Source organism: Orcinus orca, chromosome 9 (assembly GCF_937001465.1).
Source record: "Orcinus orca chromosome 9, mOrcOrc1.1, whole genome shotgun sequence".
NCBI lineage: Eukaryota > Metazoa > Chordata > Mammalia > Artiodactyla > Delphinidae > Orcinus > Orcinus orca.
In genome coordinates this window covers 16,621,089-16,641,250 of record NC_064567.1, presented here as the reverse complement: position 1 = coordinate 16,641,250, position 20,162 = coordinate 16,621,089, and the positions used below count along the sequence as shown (strand labels likewise).

Genomic DNA, 20,162 nt, shown 5'->3' with positions numbered 1-20,162 from the left:
GACAGTGTCCCTTTTGCAAAAAAAGAAAAAAAGCAACTTAATTCAAACCCCAGGGACAGTCTCTTCTCTATGATTCCATAGCCTATTTGAGCCTTAATTTTCTAATACACAAAATGATGAGTATACAGAAGAATATTTCAGGAGATTGCTGTGAGGATTGATGGACTGATGGGGAGGTGGGAGGTGAGAGATGGAAAATACCACCATATCACAAAGTATGTTCCTCAAAACATGCTTGTTACTCAGAGTGCAGTCCCTATTTCAGCAGCAGGAGCTTGTTAAAAATGCAGAAACTTGGGTTCCCTTGCAAACCGGGTAACTCAGAATCTGCATTTTAACAAAATCTTTCAGATGTTTCATATGCCTATAAAAGTTAGAGAAGCACCAGGTTAAAAACAGCTCTATCTGGGAAAGAGGCTTTTTTGGGGAAGTTGACCAGCCAAAGTTCAGTAAGAAGAGGCATGCTGCCCCGTATCACAGAGATGCCTTTGGGAGTCTGGGAGAAGCTACACAATTTTGGATTGGCTTGGGTTGGCGGGATTGGGGGGGTACCCTGCCTCTTTAGCTACCAGCGTATAATGCAAATATGAGAAACAGTTTTCATTCAGGGAATAAAGGATCAGGTCTTGGGCGACAGCTTCAGGGAGTTGTCTGGGAACCAGCTGCTAGTGCCTGGTGACTTTCTGAGAAATTGACTTCAGGCTGTTGGAGGATATGGTGCCCTGGTATTGTGCTAGGTACACAATAGCTAGACACAACCAGCTCATACTGGGAATGGGAAATCCCCTTTCCATTATTATGAGTGTCCAGAGGACTTCTCCGGCTAATCCTGTTTGTTTCTCTCCATACTCTAAATGATATAATGTGTAAACAGGTCCATGTGTGTTATACTGTAAAAGTGTGCTATCTGTAGTATAGTGCCTGCCACATGGTAAACTTCAATAAATAATCACTATTATTTTTATGTATCTTGACATACAATCACATTTGAGCAATCATTATTGACTTATACTTTGTCTAGACTGAACCAAAACACCTTGCCGTAGACAAAAACATCCTTCCCTCCTATTCCCCAAATTCATATGTTTAAGTCCTAATCCCCAAAGTGATTATATTTGTGAGGAGGTGATATAGGTTAAGTGAGATCATAAGGGTGGGGCCCTAATCTGATAGGGCTGGTGGCTCTTATAAGAAGAGGAAGAGACACCAGAACCCTCTCCCCTTCTCTCCCCCTCCCCCTCCCTCTTTCCCTCCCTCTCCCCCTTCACCTCCTCTTTCCCCTCCCCCTCCCTGTCTCTGTCTCTGTCTCTTTCCCTCTCTCTCCTTGCACACACCAAGAAAACGCTATGTGAGCACACAGAGAGAAGGCAGCCACCTACAAGCCAGGAAGAGAGCTCTCACCAAAAACTGGCCATGCTAGCATCCTGATCTGGGACCTCTAGCCTCTAGAACTATAAGACAATATATTTCTGTTGTTTAAGCCACACCGGCTATGGTATTTTGGTATGGCAGCCCCGAGCAGACCGATATGCACCTAAATTTTCTCAACTTTAATTATTCATGTTTAGTTCTCTCTCTCTCATCCCATATATATATGTTGGGGTTTTTTACCTAAGTTCAGAACTTGATCTTTTTTCCCATTAAGTTTGTCCATTGAGATCAATACAATTCCAATCACAGCAGTTTGTCCTTCTATAATAAATCATCTGACACAAGACTTTTGTTCCTACTGCTACAACCCATTGAGTTTGCCGCGCACGAGCCCAACTTTTTTTTTTTTTTCCTCTTGACTCCCTTAGCCCTTCCTTGCTTCTGTTTGGGCTCTGTGCTCTTTGGTTGATCAGGAGATTCCTGTTGTCAAAAGACAACAGGAGAGTCATGAGGGTCATTGAAAGAGTAGTAGACATAGCAATGGCTCTCAACCTTTATTGCACATTCACTGCTGTCTGGTTCCCACCCAGAGAAATTCTGGTTTAGTTTGACACGAGTGCTGTCTGAGCACTGCAAGTTTTCACAGCTTCCCAGGAGAGTCTAATTAGTAGCCCACATTGAGAACCACTGAGCTGGATACAGGATAACCTGTGTACAGTATACCAAGAATGAATCATGACCCAAAGGGATGTGAGGTGGAATATAATACCTAAATTCTACTCTTTACCAATATTCTCTCTAGTTTTGAATTAAGAAGCTCTGATATAAGGGAAAACAGGGAGTAAAATACCAATCAAAAAAAATAAATGGCCAAATGCCCACTATCTGAACTAAATGTGTTGCTTTGCCTTTAGAGGATGTTGGAAAATCCTTTCAGTAAGTTAGGTATGGAAATCTAAATAAAGTCTCCTTTGAGTAGTTGTCATGACTCTGACATATCTAAAAATAGCTGGTCTGAAGATCACCAGTCTACTTACCCAGCCAGTGTTAGGGTCAAGATCTATATAGCTTGCTTTGCTAATCCAAATAAGAGCATAAATGTAGGATTGGAGAGAGGATGCTGTCTGGGCCTGGGCAAGGGGAGCATGAAGACAGGCCAAGAGAGGGCAAGAGAGCCCAATGTTAATGGGCCTAGTAAGTCAAAGAGAGAGAACGTACAAGTCTCTAAGCCTTTTAAGATATAGTATCCCGGTGCGCGCTCTCTCTCTCTCTCTCTCTCTCTCTCTCTCTCTCTCTCTGTATATATAAAGACTGAATTATGGTCTCAGATTCTGCCCATCAGATGAAGAACTCTTCCTATCTAGGAGAAAAGCTCAACGAGACTGGACAGAAAGTGTTCCTTTATAGGGAAGTGAGGGGAGGGATGAACATTCCTACCCTCTTAAAAATACCAGCAATTGGTGGTAACCTGTATCAGAAATAAGATTAAGTATAAATAATTTGCTTCACTTCTTGCCACCCTAATGAGTTTTCAGAAAAAGATGCATTAAACAAATCATTATTATTTATTACAGAAAGGAAGTGAGGTAGCTTACAGAAGAAAGAAAGAATTTTGTGGTATCTCACAGATGCTGGGAAAAAGATGAAGAGCTCTGCTTTGAGATGAATGGAAACTTGGAATACTTTACGGGTTTCTGCAGTAGAAGTTTGGGGACCTCTCTTCTGGAGTGTGAACATTACAGTGATTCCACTCCCACCATAATCCATCACAGCTCAGAGACTGGGACATCTCTCAGAGCCCAGCCCAGATTTCTGAAGGTGAGCACTTAATTGGTCCAGCTTCATTGAGATGCCAACTGCTGGCCAATCAGTTACAGCTACATCACAGCACTATGATGCTGACATCATCACAGGGGTAAAAAACAAAAAAGATACTCTCAGGGGAATGTCCCAAATAAAGGAGGATCGTTCTGAGCAAACAGACCCTAAAGTGCATATACTACAGACACCTTTTAGTCTGGTTTTTTTTGGTCAGTAATAACAAGGGTAGTTGTTTTTGTTTCCCCAGGATGTAAAGATTTTAGTGAAATGGGGATTATCTCCATCAAGAAACTTTTTCATCATAAGGTTTCAACATCATGACCTACTTAATGGTATTGATCCCTTTATTACTTAACAGTGGGGATGAGGATGAACAGTTGGAGAGGGAATAAAACGCCTGTGGGGAGAACCTTTCAACGAACAGGTGGTTAAGCTTCCCTATGAAATGAGGTAGAGTAAACAAGGGGTTGTACACAAAGCCCGCTAACTCCTTCAGGGAGACCTCCCTACTGTACATTACTCTATTGACAATGATGACAATAGAAAAAAAAAATCAATGCTCCATGATAAACATTTTGTGTAAGGAAACTCCTTTGGGGTAAAGATTTCTTTTTATTATTATTTTTTTAAAGATTTACTTTTTTAAGAGCACTTTTAGGTTTATAGCAAAATTGAGAGGGAGGTACAGAGGTTTCCTATATACTCCCAGCCCCCTCACATGCACAGCTTCCCCTATTATCAACATCCCCCATCAGAGGGGTGCATTTGTTGCAACTGGCGAACCTACCTTGACACATCATAATCACCCAAGGTCCATGCTTTACATTAAGGTTCACTCTTGGTGTTGTACATTCTCTGGGTTTGGACAAATGTATAAGGACATGTAACCACCATTATAATATCATACAGAGTCCTTTTTATCTTATTTTATTTATTTACTTTTTTATTGAAGTATAGTTGACTTACAGTATTATATTAGTTTCAGGTGTACAGCATAGTGATTAGATATTTTTATGTGTTGTGTACCATACACATTATTATTGATTATATTCCCTGTGCTGTACATTATATCCCTGTGACTTATTTATTTTATATGTAGTAGTTTGAACCTCTTAACTTCCTTCATCTACTTTGCCCAAGCCCCTCCCCTCTGACAACCATCAGTTTGTTCTCTATATCTGTTAATCTGTTTCTGTGTTGCTAGGTTTGTTCATTTGTTTTGTTTTTTTGGATTCCCAATGCTGTATATTTTCACTCAGTGTTCTTTTTAAAAGGCGTACATGCTGTATAGCACAGGGAACTCTATTCAGTGCTCTGAGGTGACCTAAATGGGAAGGAAATCCAAAAAAGAGGGGATATATGTATACATAGAGCTGATTCACTTAGCTGTACAGTAGAAACTAACACAATATAGTAAAACAACTATACCCCAATTAAAAAAATAAATAAAACCCATACATGACTTAAATTTTCATCTAAGAGAAGGAGCATAACTTCCTTTGGTTTCTAGGACCCAGAATACTTGACAAGGAGGAAAATCTTTGGAAAACAGAAGAGGGCTACGAAGGCAAACTAGACCAAAGGAGAAATTCCTCAGAGCCTCATATACACAATTCTGGTAGGAGCACCATCAAAGTTCCTTTTGGGGGATGGATAAGCAAAATTCAAAAGTTCATTTTGATATCTTTAGAAATCATATTTTCTACGCTTCTAAGAGGTTAACTGAATTTTTTACAATCATCTCTTCGTTCTATCTTTTTTCTTTAACTTGTAGTTAGATTGGTTGGGAGGGTGCTGTGCAGCTGCTGTTTTGATTGCTGGGAGCTGAACTCAGATGGGCCATCAGGAGGGAAGCTCAGATGTTTGGGGAGGGAGAGCAAATGGAGAAGGAGCACACGGTTTTAGGGCTCCTGTTGCTTTATGGTTCTTGGTGTGGGTGAGATTGTGTGCCGAGTAGATTAGTTGGTTAATGCTGTGAGGGTTCAGGGTTAAAGTAGATGCATTGGTAGTTACATAATTAGTTTCCAGTCCACAGATTATGCAGAGCAGAAAGAATAATGTGGATTGAGCCGTGCAAGTCCACTGCTACAAGTAATTTCATTTTTTATTCATTATGGAGTTGCTCTAGATCCATAATTAAAGGTATTCAATAAAGGGAAATATAAATGCGTTCTCTCTTTTGCTCTGTTTTGTTTCTTGTGGTTCAGGGCACTAATTAGAAAATCTATTATAAAAGTTAAAGAGTTTGATGAGATGATTTACAATAATTCTGAACCTGAATGATAATAACTCAGACTTGTGAGGTTTTACACATACTTGTAAGAAGTCTGGGACTGACTTTATGGAGAGGTTTGGAAATGCTAACCAGGCTAGCAGTTTGGGGGGTCTGTCCATAGAGTCCTGAGTTTTTTGATCATGTATAAATTGGGACCATTTTAACCCTTCTCTCGGAATCCCATTGATTACAAGGTTCACTATTCACATAAATAAATTTATACTTAAATTGTAGTAAGTCCCGTGAAGGAAAGTTCAGGGTGTTGTGAGAAAGTAGAAGAAGGGGCCTTGATTTGTCTGGTAGGGGTTTCAGGAAGACAATCCGGTGTCTCTGGGAGGCTAGAGCTTTCCCGTGGCTCAGAGTGCAGGAGTTCTGTAGTCCTAGGGTTTCTCGGAGGTTTAAGTTGGCATCAGAACCTACACGTGAAGACAGAGGGCACTTGGAGGGGCTGGGCTGAACACTAATTCCTCCCTATCCTTCCCACGTGTACTTTGCTTCTGCCATCTGTTTCAGACCCTCAAGTCTGCCCCAGTTAAACCCCACCTTCCCATCCTCAGTGTCACTGCACTGCTCCTGACATTCCCTCCTCATCCATTTTCCTTGCTAATTTTGAACATGGCTTTTCTCTCTGATTCTGTAGTATTACTATAGAGGCAGACCTGGAAAGATCAGTTACTTTGCTTGGTTATAGTGGAATGTTAATCGGTTATTTTCAAACAGAAAAATGTTATATTACATAATTACGGACTATTCTTTTAATTTTAAAAGTTCTTAATCTCAAAAACATGTGATGGAGAGCAGGAGGAAGGGTAGGTGCTGTGTGTGGACAGGGATGATACATAAACACATCTGGGGAAACAGGAGGAATGCTTTGCAAGTACAGTCTGCTACTGTCTTGTATGTAACAAGGTGTGTGCGCTTCCCGGAGAGTACTGGGGACAGAGGAGGGGAGGTTTATACCTGGTTAGGTAGTTAAAATGACAAACATCTATGTCAATTTCTACCATTTTTCCACTTCACACAGAATTACCCATTACTTTGAATTGGTTTGAGATAATGCTTTTAACTTAATAATGTTGGTGATATATTGTTAACATAGAACAATAAAAAGAAGAAAAACAATGATGGATAATCTCACCATCCATAGATAGTCATTCATATATTTTAGGTGCTTTTTCTGTAGAGAAGTAACTTGTAGAGAAGCTCTTTGGGAAGGAATTTCATCTTCAATTGGACTAACATTAAAATGTCATATTTTTACCATACTTTTACTTTATATATTCTTATTTAAAGTGGGCTTCCTATAGGTGGCAATTTTTAATTAAATTATTGGATTTTGTTAACTATTGTAAGTTTTGTTTTTATTTAAGTCCAGGAACTTGGCAGATCTCTTACTAACTCTTCAGTTGAATTCAGATAATTCTTAAGTAAATTATTCAAGTTTCATTTAAGATTTTTTACTTGATAACGCAGTTGTGAGTTCAGAGAAGATGCTGAATAAGTGTGAGAGGAGATTGACAAAGAGGAGAAATATGAAAAAAGCTTTCAAAAAATTCAAATATATGCTGACTCACCTAGTATTCAGAGATGTACTTTCTTAATATTGGTTTAGGCTTTCAAGGGACTAAATATTTTTTTTAACGTTACTTATAATAAAAATAGTTTATATTTTAAAAAGCACATGTGGATGTATCACTTCGTTTAATTAACACAACAGCGCAACATGGAAGGTAAAACTCACGTAATTGATGGAAGCACTGGGACTTTCAGAGATTAACTCCCAAATTTACATAGTTACATGATGGCCAACCTAGGACTCAGACTTGGGACTCTTTAACTCCAAGTCTTGAGTGCTCTTTATGCTGTATCACAGATAAGTATCAGACCATGAAAGACATAAATCATTTGAAACAGTGCCCTGTCACACAAAAATCCCAAGTGGTTGAAGACCTGATTCTCCTTCCCAGTAAAAGAAACTTGCAATCAGAATGTTTCTCCACTAGAGGGCACAACTCTGAATTCACCGTTCTGCGGTAGAGCCGAAGGAGATAAAACGTAAACTGTCATCCAACGCTAAGCTCTTTCATCAGCTATACAGCACCTGGTTGAAACTCTAAAGCCGTAGGCAGAAAATGCAATGAAAAACACTTTTAATTCCAAGTGGAAAAAATTAAAAGTTTTGCTTTTCTCTGCTTGGCAATGCTTTCCCCGTGATGTATGTTGTACATTGTGGCACCAGTTAGAACATGCTGTTTCAGTCTTAAGCAAAGCCTTTCCTTGTCTCTGACGTTTGTTGAATTGGCAAGAAGAAGGAAAATACCAGTTCTGGTTTTTAACCACATTATTTCTCTTGACCTTACAGACTAGAGGCAAATTAATATCCCTTGAATAAGTCAGTGGTTCCCATTTACTAGATTTGATGCGAATTAAAGCAGGAAACAACAATGGCACAGAAAATCAAACCTGGAAAGGACAAATTCCTCACTTTATAGATAATAAAACTGAATCTCAGAGTGGGAAATGACATGCCCTTAATTACCCAGCTAACCTGAACCAGAGGCTGACCTGCAAGCCAGGTCTTATGTTTGCAGGGTCCCACCCTATTCATGAACCTGTGCATAAGTGTTTTGATGACACTGGTCACAAAATCCTTGGTGCCCTGACTCTGTCAGAATATGTCCTCCTCCTCTTCCCCTTCTCATTTGCTTTCCCACCCGGGAAACTCCCTCTCTGGCTTTTCCTTGCTGAAATGAAATTTCTTTGTGGTAAAAGAGCCTGGACAAGAAGAAGGGTAGAAACTTCCTTTTCACTTTATATTCCTGTATGCTGTTTTGATTTTTTTGTGTGTGCTTTTAATGCTTAAAAAAAAAAAAAAAAAAAAAAAAAAAGAGCCTGGAAGCCGAGGAAGGATTTCAGGAAGTAACTTAGCCTTAGCTTCCTGAAACAAAAAGAGGTATGGTATTTTGTTATAGCAGCAGAGGCCTGCACAACATAGTGAAGCAAAAAGATCCAAAAAGATTACACTTCCAAGAAAAAAACAATATACATATATACATACATATATGCGTATGTATCGGCTGAACAGCCGCTGGGCTCCTTATGTGACTTGCCCTAAATTCCTTGTCCCTTGGGGAACCAGCCAAGTGTTGTGCAACCTCCTTTCTCCCCTCTGCTTGCCATGCTGTGTTGTCTCTGAACATTTGTATTCCACCTCCATCTTTTATTTGTGGTAATTTTATACGTGACAGCTACTAACAAACTAAGGAAAAATGATAGAGGGTCCTATTTAAATGACAAATGCGAGGCTGTTAGTACAAGCAAGTTCCCTGTAAGTAATATAGCATTCTCAGCTAAAAATTTAAAGTAGGAGATATTCAATAATAAGCATTTTTAAAGCATAAGAAACTTGGACTTCATCTCCTCTTGGATTCCTCATGAGCACAGCTTGGAGATTCATTCAGTTACATTTCTGAACTCATGTACCAGACCTTCCCGGCACCCCGCACCATATATAAGAGATGGCAAGAGGATTTCTCTGATGTTCCCACAGTGCAGAAATTTGCAGCAAATTTGAGGTAATTTGTTAATACACTCATTCAACATGGATGTATTACATAGCTCCCAAAGGACACCTTGCTAGGTTTTGTGGCTGGAGATACACAGATGGTTAATAATACAGTCTTGTCCTCCATCATCTTGCATTGAGGGGAGGCTGGTTTTCTGGGAAACTGACATGCAAACAAATATGCCCATGGTGTGTTGTATGCTATAAGTTAGAAGTACATGTAAAGTACTAGGGGACTAGAGTGAGAGAAAACCTAACACGGCCTATGGCAAGTGAAGCAGACTTCCTGGAGGGGATAAGCCTAGCACTGGCAGAGACTCCAATGTGAAGGAGGCAGGCGATGTCATTCAGGAAGAGAGGCAGCATAGGCAAGGGTACTGGGCTTCTTTAAGTGTGGCATTTACAGCCACGTGGAGTCGCTGAGGTGCAGGGTTCTGATGGGCCATGGTTCCTTAATGGGGAATTTTTGGAACCACTGATGCACTTCAGGAAGCTGACCAAGGCAGGCAAACAAAAATTCACTTTATCGTTACCTTGGTCACATTCCCTTTGTAAGTTATTTATTAGTCTCTTTTAATTAAGATGTTGCTATTATTATATTATTTTACTTTATTTTAATTATAAATAAGTATAAAGCCGCAGGGGATCAGTTGATCTGGTCAGGTAATCTATCACTGTTATATCCATGCTATGACATCCAGAGCAATTTCCAGTTGACAGAAAATCTACCTTAATATTATGCTGGATATCTGCCTTATGTAACATCAGGACTGGTTGAAGGTAGAAATGTGAAAGAAAAGAAAGCCCAGCAAAACTTAAATGTCCCTTGAATGTACTTGGCATCATCAGTTGTGATGGAACACTAAAACTAAAATGCTCCTCATGTGATAAAGATCTTGACCACAGAAGTATGAGGTCAAGAAAACACAGAACACTCTTTGTATCAGTCAATTCTAAAGGCATGTCTGTGTTGAAGCTCCCTAAAGGTTATTTCCTGTCCAAGAAGAGGAAGACACACACTTTTGGAAAACCTTTGGTGAAATACCATGACCTTAATCTCAGTTTGTGACTTTCAGCCCAGGAAGCAGAAGTGTATTTGGATGCCTGTTAAATAGACGTCTGCTTACCGGTTTTCTGTTTTGTTTTGTTTGTTTTCTGTTTACTAAGGGTAGTTTACCACATGCTAGAGAGTTTTTGATGACACAACAGCACTAACACGAGAGCTGTTTCTTGACATAATCGTATTGATCGAAGAGGAAGTAACTTTTTCTATGGGGGTTGATGCTATTTAATGTCTATATGCCATTTGAAACCATTTGAGGAACCTCCGAGAGCATGCATTGTGCTCTTTGGGAAGCATTGGGCCTGCTTACATGCTTGCATTTTACACCAGTCCAATCTGGGAATCTTACAGATTCCAAATATCTATGCAGCATCTTTGTCTTAGAGCTGCCCCAAAATGCATGCCATAGGACAATTTTATAATGAGGTATTTTTGTTTTTAGAAAAATGTGTGTAATGATGTTTAACACGATTTTTTTTAAAACATCTTTATTGGAGTATAATTGCTTTACATTGTTGTGTTAGTTTCTGCTGTATAACAAAGTGACTCAGCTATACGTATACTTTTATGAGGTCTCTTTCAGATGTCAGTATCAGATTAATCTTTTCATAAAGAGTTGTGAAATGCCTTATGCTGATTCTTGTTCAGCTCTGTCTATCTATCTATCATCTATCAGTAAATCATACAGTTTGTTATTTGGTATGTGAATTGACTTGCAAGATTTCCATTGTCTTTCTATATGCTGTTGGGAGCCACTCACCCTCCCTTCCACCTCCTACTCATTGTATTCCTTGCCTTGACACTTAAGGCTAGATCTATGAGTCTTTAAAAAGTTTTAGCTGGTTTCTTATTTCTTTGTTTAAAATATGACATCGGGGGCTTCCCTGGTGGGGCAGTGGTTGAGAGTCCACCTGCCGATGCAGGGGACACGGGTTCGTGCCCCGGCCCGGGAGGATCCCACATGCCGCGGAGCGGCTGAGCCCGTGAGCCATGGCCGGCTGAGCCTGCGCGTCCGGAGCCTGTGCTCCGCAACGGGAGAGGCCACAGCAGTGAGAGACCCGCGTACCGCAAAAAAACAAAAAACAAACAAACAAAAAACACATCGTATAGATGTTTGCTTCTAGACAGATTTAAAATATTAGACATTTAATGTAGTCAAAGCACGTTAAAAACTATAGTCTTATACCATTGCAAAGTGGATTTATTAATGCTTTTCCAGCAAGAAAAAAAAAAAAGTATAAATATGACTGTTTAATTAAATCTTTAAATACCTCTAAATGACTTCCCCTTATTTCACTATTTGCACCCTCATATTCCTGTCACTACTGATAATTTTTATAGTAAAACTATGAAATTAGGTGTTTGACATTAGAAGACGTAACATTTAAATAATTAAAATAATAGAATTCACAAAATAAATTTAATAAGAGTTTTAAGTCATTATAAAAGGTTTATATTACATAGTGCATCCTGATTTTGTCTCTTCTCAGGGGCCAACAATTGGTTATTGCCCTGTAAATGACTGTGACTACACATTTTTCAGGATGGAAGCAGCTTACAGTTGCCAACTGGTTCATTTTGGGGGTGGACATCATGTTATATTTTGATTGTTGTTATTCTAGTTTATGTGCACTGTACAAAATTGTAGGTAGATGTGAAATGCATTGAAAAATTAATGAAAAAAGCTTAAGTGGCTGGATACTTGCCCATACTTTGTATCATGGAAGCATAATGCACACTTTATATTTTTCAGTGGGGCCTTGCAAAAATGAAAGCATTTATTTATTTATTTATTTGCATATATGCAAGACAACATTGCTTGAGAAAAAAAATCTCTCTGTCTTTCTCTTTCTCTCCCATGGTGGAATGTTTTGTAAGCCAGTGAAATGGTTGGTTTATAGAGACTTTTGCCAGCAAATTGATCCATTGTTTATAAAAGTTGGAAAAATAACATATGTCCATGGCAGATACATTCAGGCTTTATTTATATAGCATGCCTAAATCAACTGTTCTGTCATGAATTTTTGTTTCAGCTATCATGATAGACAATGGGCAAATAATGAAGCAGATAACTGGCCAGTTTATCTGAATCTGCTTTTACAATGACAGGAATAATTCTCTCAGATATGTCATGATGTAGCTTTTTCAGTAACCTCCAAGAACAAAACAAGTCCTCCATATTTCAGTCCAAGTGATGTTGCAAGAATCAGTGATTACTTCAGTTATGAAAATGAATTGACTATGACTTAGGGATGTCACTCTTTGCCTATCATTTTAGCATAATTCAGCTGTCCCTCCATGGACTGTCATGAAATCAAAGAGAAGACAAGTAAAATTAAGTGTAGAAGATTTGGAAAATGATCCTAGACAGGTTCAGTTACTTTGGATCATGCTGATAGCACTTGGCCCCCTACTGGACACACAGGGTAGTGATTTTGATTTGCTCCTCCAAGGATTTGAGGAATTTTAGAGAATGCTAAGATGTCTATCCATTTTGAATGATGAAATCCAAGTGAATGCCAAGGAAGTGCAGTAGAGTGAAGAAGTCTCTGCAAGGTTGTCTTGTTCATGCCCCTGAGTCAGGGCTTCTGGCATTTCAGAGCTCTCCAGCCAAACTCATCCGTAAGGAGCCCTTTTTGTTGCTGAAGAAGGGCATTTTTGTCCAAGTGGGCTACCAACTGATCTAGAATAATTGAGTTACCATTCCCCTATTGAATATACAATGAAAAACTGATAACCTAAGGATATTTTTCCTTTCCTCCCTTTTAATTTCTAACGGTGCTCTCCTGAGACAGATATTGATTTGAAAAAGATGAAGGTATCTCAAATGAGGGTGCTTGGCAGTATCTTCAATAATTCAATTTAAAGTAATATAGAAGCACTTATATAGACACTGTGTCTCTCCAAAGGGAGGAGCACAAAAAAAGTAAATAGTATAGTAAAAAATAATACGCCTACCAGTTTAACTGAGACTCCTACCCAGTTCCCTGGTTAAACTACCATTCTAGGCTGTGCTCTGACTTCTCATAAGTTAATTTCCACATCCATATCCAGGGGAAGGAATGCCCAAACTGATTTTATTTTTAAACTAACGGTGGGTAGCGGTGGACACAGGAAGGAGGAGTAAAAGAAGAGGTGTAGGCAAGTTCACTGATAGAATTTTCTGAGCAGGCATGGAATGACTGTTCATACAGCTAACTCCAGGGGATTTTCTCAAAGGAGGTAAAGAAGTTATGTTCCTCCTCTCAACTCAGCATGCTCACTGTCCCTAGGAGGCAGATTCTCCCAAATATTTCTCTAGGAAGGGCAATGCCTTAGCAGAAGGTGGGAAGAAGGGGAGCTTGCTTTTGAACGGTTGGAGCCCCACTTCTGTCTTGCAGCTGCAGGACTATCAGCCACTCCTCCCACCTGAGAGGGAGCTTACTCAAATGCTGGCTTCTCCAAGGGTGGGATTCTCTGCTCCCTCCTGCCTGCCCTGCAGTTGGGATGGCTTCCTGTGGGTTGAGGTTGAACCTCTGACAGATTCTTGTGGACCCCCTGGAAACTGAGGTGAATTCAAGCCCCCACCCTCTCCCTGCTGGCCACCCTCATTGCCCAGGCTGATGTCTTCCTTCATAATACACTTATAAATTGTATCTTGGCCTGAGTCTGGGGGAGTATAAAGTACACTTTTATCGTTAAGAGTCATAATGTCACCATAGGGCAGTTTAGCAACCCTCCCTTTCCTAGTGCTGTCCTACTCCCTGGAACAGCACATTCACTTATCCTATGGCTCTAGGTCTCCCAGTCCCTAAGCGTTCTGGCAGTGGCAGAGGCCAGCGTGCCCAGTTAAACTCATGCATATAGTCTCAGTACCCATTATAATTCTCTATGAAACAGAATTCTCTCTTCAATAGGATGTAAGTCCTCATGGCTCTCTCAACAACTTCTAATCACTCTTAGGCACAAATGTCTCTTGGAGCATATAGTCATGGCTTTGCATGTCTGTTTTTCTGGAGTCTTCTTTTACAACAACGCTCCCCCATTTTTTTTCTAAAGAAACTCAGGAAAAAAAAGTTTTCACCAGCCTTACACTCCCACCAGTAAGTAGTTCAATAGACGGCTGCATAGACACAACAGGATATAGGTTTATGCATAATTCCTAGCATCCTAGTTGTAACGCCACCTCTAATTCCACCACTTATGGTTGAGTAGTTGGTAATCTGTGTTCTAGAGCAATTAGTATGACTATGAATCACCTGGGGGAGCTTGTTAAATTGCAGGTTGTGATTCAGTAAGTTTAAGATTTCATCTTTCAAGCAAGCTCCCAGGTGATGCCAAGGCTGATGGTCCCTGGACCACACTCTGAGTAGCAAGAGTCTAGAGGGTGATAAAGTCATACACCTAATCTGGTCTCTCTAGCTTTTAGGATATATTCATGCCTTGACATTTCCATCTCTATATATTCAGTGTTTTGGAATCTTCAAAATTGTCATTCATTTTTTCACTCACTCCTGCATCCTGCCAGGCAGCCCTTATAATAGAAACCTTATTATCATCACTATCTTAGTCACCATCCAGAAGACTAGACCCACACAAGCTATCTGATCATGAACTTTTATCTCCATTTTATTATCTGCTTTTTCTTCCCTTATTTTTTCATTTAGTCAAGACCTTTCACCTTGTGCTTTCTATAAGCATTATTATTGAAGAACTGATCCAGTAACTGGCGTGTAGTAGAGGCTCAATAAATCTTTATATGAATGAAACATCTTCCCTGGATGGCCCTTCTGACTAGGTCTCCTCAGGGAACAGGGCCTCCATAGTTGCCCTGTCCTCAGAGGCCACTCAGCACAGAGCAGCAGGGTCTAGAGTGGTGTGGACATTCTTCCAGTTCCCTACTGCTCCTTCCTGACTTTCCTTTTCCATCCTCATGCCAAAGGCCTTAGTCATTTAAGATTCATGCCACCCCAATACTGCCCTATGGCCTTTCTTATTGTCTATCATTTTCTGCATTGTTTATTAAAGTCATAATATGATTCACTCTCTTTCTTTACACTCGGTCTCTTGCCATCATAATGCATGTGGATGACACATCCAATTATCTATCCTCAAAGATGATTAAACTCCTCAACTCCAGTGATTTCACCTACGTTCACCTACGTTCATACATCCACCTGTATGGCTACAGCATCACTTAAGAGATGTTAGAGTCTACTATATTGAATCGCTTAATTGATTTTGCAGATTACCAAATAATACACGCTCAGGAAGTGAGGGGTAAGAGATTGAAAGCCTATCTTTATAGATTAGAAAGTGAAAACTTCTGTATAATTCTAGCTAGACGTAATTAACAGTTAAAAACACATCCTTCTAGACTTTTTCACAGATTATTTATTTACCTAAATTAAAACATATCAAATATGTAGTATAGCATAGCGTTTTTTGTTTGTTTTGGCTGCACGGTGCGGCTTGCAGGAACTTAGTTCCCTGACCAGGGATCAAATCCTGGCCCACAGCAGTGAAAGCACCGAGTCCTAACCACTGGACTGCCAGGGAATTCCCTGCATAGAATTTTGTATATATATTTCAATCTTATTTTCACTTAATAATATATAATGGCATATTAATGCCTAATGATAAATGCATCCTTTTAAGCAGTTACTTAGTATTTCACTTTATGAATAAACTATAATTTATTTACTCCAATTCCCCCTTAGTAGGCATTTAAATTGTCTGTAGTATACTAACAGTCAATGCTTCCTCAGACATTTTCATACTTACTTCTTTATACTCTTTCCTCATCTCCTTAGAATATTTTTCTGGAAGTGAAATTACTGGGCCAAAAAATACATACACTATATTCGACTGTATTGAGAACTTTATTCTCCTTTATTGTGCCCATTCCACCACCCCCTTCATCATTAAATATGATTCATCTTAATTTTTACCAATCCATTAGATAGATAATATCATTAATTTAATTTACACTCATTTGACTAGATCTGAAGTTTTACCGATTTTCATACATCTGTCGGCCATTTGAATATACAGGTGTTGGACTAAAACCTCCACATCTTCCTTTATATAAATAACAAGAGCTTTGGCTCTTTGACCTCTTGTCTCAGGCTTTAGGGGTATAAAAATTCTTTGGCCTCTGTAGGTAAGTCCAGCTTCTGGAATTTTAAATGCATAGGTGTAATATGCAGGCTAAAGTAAAACTGTTCTGTCTATGGCTTTATGACATCTAACCCATTATAAAGATATTTAAAAGCCACATTTCTGTATATATAAATATTTAATGAATCTCTTACCCCTCACTTCCTGATTCTCTCTCTCATTGCTGTGTTTAGATTTATATTTTAATCAGACCGAGTCAACATTTAATTTTCATTCACTTTAGCTATTATGCTCAATGAAGCAGAGAATCCATCCATCTTATCAAATACAGAGAAACACAAAGAGAGCAAATAAAAGAATCTCAGACGTGCTTGCGTGCTCTCTTTCTCTCAGAACAAACATCAGCTTGGAGTTTCTCAAGTGCCTAGAGTCTATTCTATGGGCTAGTTGGACGCAGAGGATCACCTCAAAAGATCAGCCTTCCCTCATAAGATCATTTCTTTTTCGCTTCCGGTGGTTGCTACAATTGTTGATGTTATTCTGTTGTCCACAAATTCTTTATTATCCCGTCCATTACCTCCTCCTCTTAATTTCCCCCTGAACATACAAATTTGAGTTCAACATTGAATTTAGCAAACTCAAGCTAGAATTTGGGTTTGATGATAACTCTACTTTATCCTTTTGGTCTTTTTCTCTCAATACTCTCCCCACTTTCCCTTTCTTCCTTTTTCTGTTTTCCTTCTTAATCTCATGAGCAAAATCTGTGGATGTCTGCCCATGAATTACCTCCCTTTATTAATGATGTGAACAAGGAAGCAAGGCATTCGACTCTAAAATGTATTTGAAAGTAACACCTTCTAGCTTTTGGCTCAGAATAGTCAAGTATCAAACCACCTGTCCTAATATTAAGGCTTTTCTTACCAGGCTAATTAGGGTAATATTCCTTAACAAAGAACACTGCTTTTAGGCAGGTTGGTGTCTTATGGCATGCTACACTATTTGATTCTTTTTATTTTTTGACTTTGGCACCATTGCATCAATACATGTGCTATCTTTTCCCCTTACTTCCTCCTACTTCCACCTGCCCTTTTTCTTTGCCTCTCCAGATATTTTCCATCATTAAAGTTGGGTTGAATTCCACCTACTCCATTTTCCAATCAGTGACATGCAGTCTTACTTCTCACCTAATGGTAGGATTCCTATTCTAATATCTCTATAATTTGATCGTGCATCCCTTGCACAATTACTTCCAATAACAAGTTACATGGTACATCAAGAGACAGTTGAGACCTTATGAACTAGCTGCCATATTTGACTTCTTTCTTATTTTAAAGGCATTTCTGCCTCTCTGAAACTTACATTGATCTTAAATTTTTAAGACAGTACATTTTCTATTCCTCTTCCTCTTGCATGTTGCAATGCTTCAAATATTTGGAAACTACTTAACTCTCTTCACTTTAGTCTTCTAATCCATGACATATTTTGGAGAATTTCTCGTCAGATTGTCTGTCTTTCTTAGGTATCCTCTTTATAATCTGATACTCATAATTGAATATATTTCAGATACGGTTTGACCAGTACAAAACTCAATGAGGCTGTGATTTACAGTGTTCTGGATGTTTACTTCTCTTCATGTAGTTTAATATTGCATGAAATTTTTAATAGTTATTTGACAATCTGGCTTGATCATTTTGCAATAAATTATATATATATATTATATCCTACCTCCAAAGTTCCCCAATGCTCATTTCCTGTCAATAGCCTCTCTACCTTTGACCCCAGGAAACCACTGATCTTTATGCCACTATAGATTAGTTTGCATTTTCTAAAATTTTATATAAATGAAATCATACACACCTATATAATCCATTACAAAGGATTTTTTCTCCTTTGGAGAGTATGTTGTTGTTGTTGTTTTCCTACAAAGGAAGCCAGATTATCCAAAATCTCTGTATGCAGAGTTGAATTTTTAAACCTAACTTCAAGATATTTGTCCTTTTAAATTTCATCTTGTTGATTACAGTGCAGTGTTCCTCTATGTCAAAAGGATTTTGAATCCTGAAGCTGTCATCCAAAGTATTAGCTAGCTATGCTTTCTAGCTTTAAGGTTTCTGTAGGCTTGACAAATAAATTTCAGTACATTATTGCAGAACACAGAATCATAAGACAGTAGAGCTGAAAGAATGTAAAGTCATGGATAAAATAGTTGATCAGAACGACCAAGGACAAGAGCTTGTGGTGACGCACTGGAGATGTTGTGCCCACTTGATTCAGAGCCGAAGGGCTGACTTCCACCTTTCCTTCCTACCTAAAGTGCTGTGGCAGTTACTGCACTACCACTAACTGACATGTTTTCAAAAACAACACTTATTCTGTTTTTCAAAGGCAAATAAAGCTTGTTCTAATTCCCTCACCATCTTCTTCATTCTTCCTGAATCCCTTCTGTGTGTGTATACGTGTTTAAAACCTTACACATTTTTTGAGGTATGATTCATATTCAACAAAATTCACCCATTTTAAGTGATGAGTTTTGGTAAATGTAAACATTTATGTAACTATTACATCAGCCACTATGCAGAATATTTTCATCACTCCAGAAGTTCCCTAATGCTCCTTTGTATTCAACTCTTCTTTACCACTGACTCCAGGCAACCACCAATCTACTTCATAACTCTATAGACTAGTTTGCATTTTCTAGAGTGTCATGTGAATGGAATCATGCAGTATGTACTCTTTGTATCTGGCTTCCAGAATCTTTTTGAGATACATCCATGATGTTGCCTGTACCACTAGTTCATTGCTTTTTTTATTTTTTTTATATTTTGGCAGTACGCGGGCCTCTCACTGCTGTGGCCTCTCCCGTTGCGGAGCACAGGCTCCGAACGTGCAGGCTCAGCGGCCACGGCTCACGGGCCCAGCCGCTCCGTGGCATGTGGGATCCTCCCGGACCGGGGCATGAACCCGCGTCCCCTGCATTGGGAGGCAGACTCCCAACCACTGTGCCACCAGGGAAGCCCCGTGGATTTTTTTTGTTTTGTTTTGTTTTGTTTTTTGCATTGCTTTTTATTAATGTGTATTTTGTGTATTCATTCATCTGTTCATGGCCATTTGAGTAGTTCCTATTCTAAGCTGTTATGAATACAATGCTATGGACATTAGTGTACAAGTCTTTCCATGGAGGTATATTTTCATTTCTCTTAGGTACATACCTAGCAGTGGAATTACTGAGTCTTATGTTTAATTTCATACGAAACTGGCGAAGTATTTTTGAGTGACTGCACCATTCTACATTCCCATCAGCAGTGTATGAGACATCTAGTTCCATATCCCATCCTCACCAGTGCTTCATTTTCCTTTAAGCCACTCTGCGGATGTGTAGTAGTCACTCATTGTGGTCTATATTAGCACTCCCCTGATGACTAAAGATGGTGAGCATCTTCTGGTGTGTGTGTGTGTGTGTGTGTGTGTGTGTGTTTTGCTATCCATATATCTTCTTTTGTGAAGTATCTGTTCAAATTCTCCCCAGGAGAATCAATAACTTCTCTTCTTTCTCTCTCCCTCCCTTCTTTTCTCTCTTTCAAGTTGCTATTTCATCTTAGTCCCAAATCCTATTTTTGTTTTTGTTTCTTTAGAATGGCACCTACCTACTCAAAAATTGCTGGATGTGAGAATAGTCCTAGCTGTTTCCTCAGCAATAACTCCAAGTCAGGGATGCTACCAGGTGAATGTATTTACTGTTGGGAGAGAAGAAACGCTCTATGAAACTGTGTGCAAAAATCTTACTCACTGAACTCTCTTCATAGCATAGTCTCTCATATAAAATCAAATAAACCAATTTTTAAGAGGCAATTGGAAATTTCTGCCACATAAGTATTGGTGCTTTGAATCAAAGGGAGTCAATAAAGCTGAATTAAGGAAAAAAAATCTCTCCTGTGATTTCCTGAGCTGATTTTCATTGAACTTATTAA

General features: G+C 39.1%; 1 long non-coding RNA gene across 1 annotated transcript; it reads left to right on the top strand.

Annotated features, from left to right (window-relative positions):
- The first annotated feature begins 2,986 nt into the window (after positions 1 to 2,986).
- Positions 2,987 to 19,915, top strand: LOC125965470 (uncharacterized). Its single transcript, XR_007479374.1, has 3 exons — positions 2,987 to 3,189; positions 4,703 to 4,810; positions 19,827 to 19,915. It is a non-coding gene; the product is annotated as an uncharacterized LOC125965470 (long non-coding RNA).
- The last annotated feature ends 247 nt before the right edge of the window (positions 19,916 to 20,162 follow it).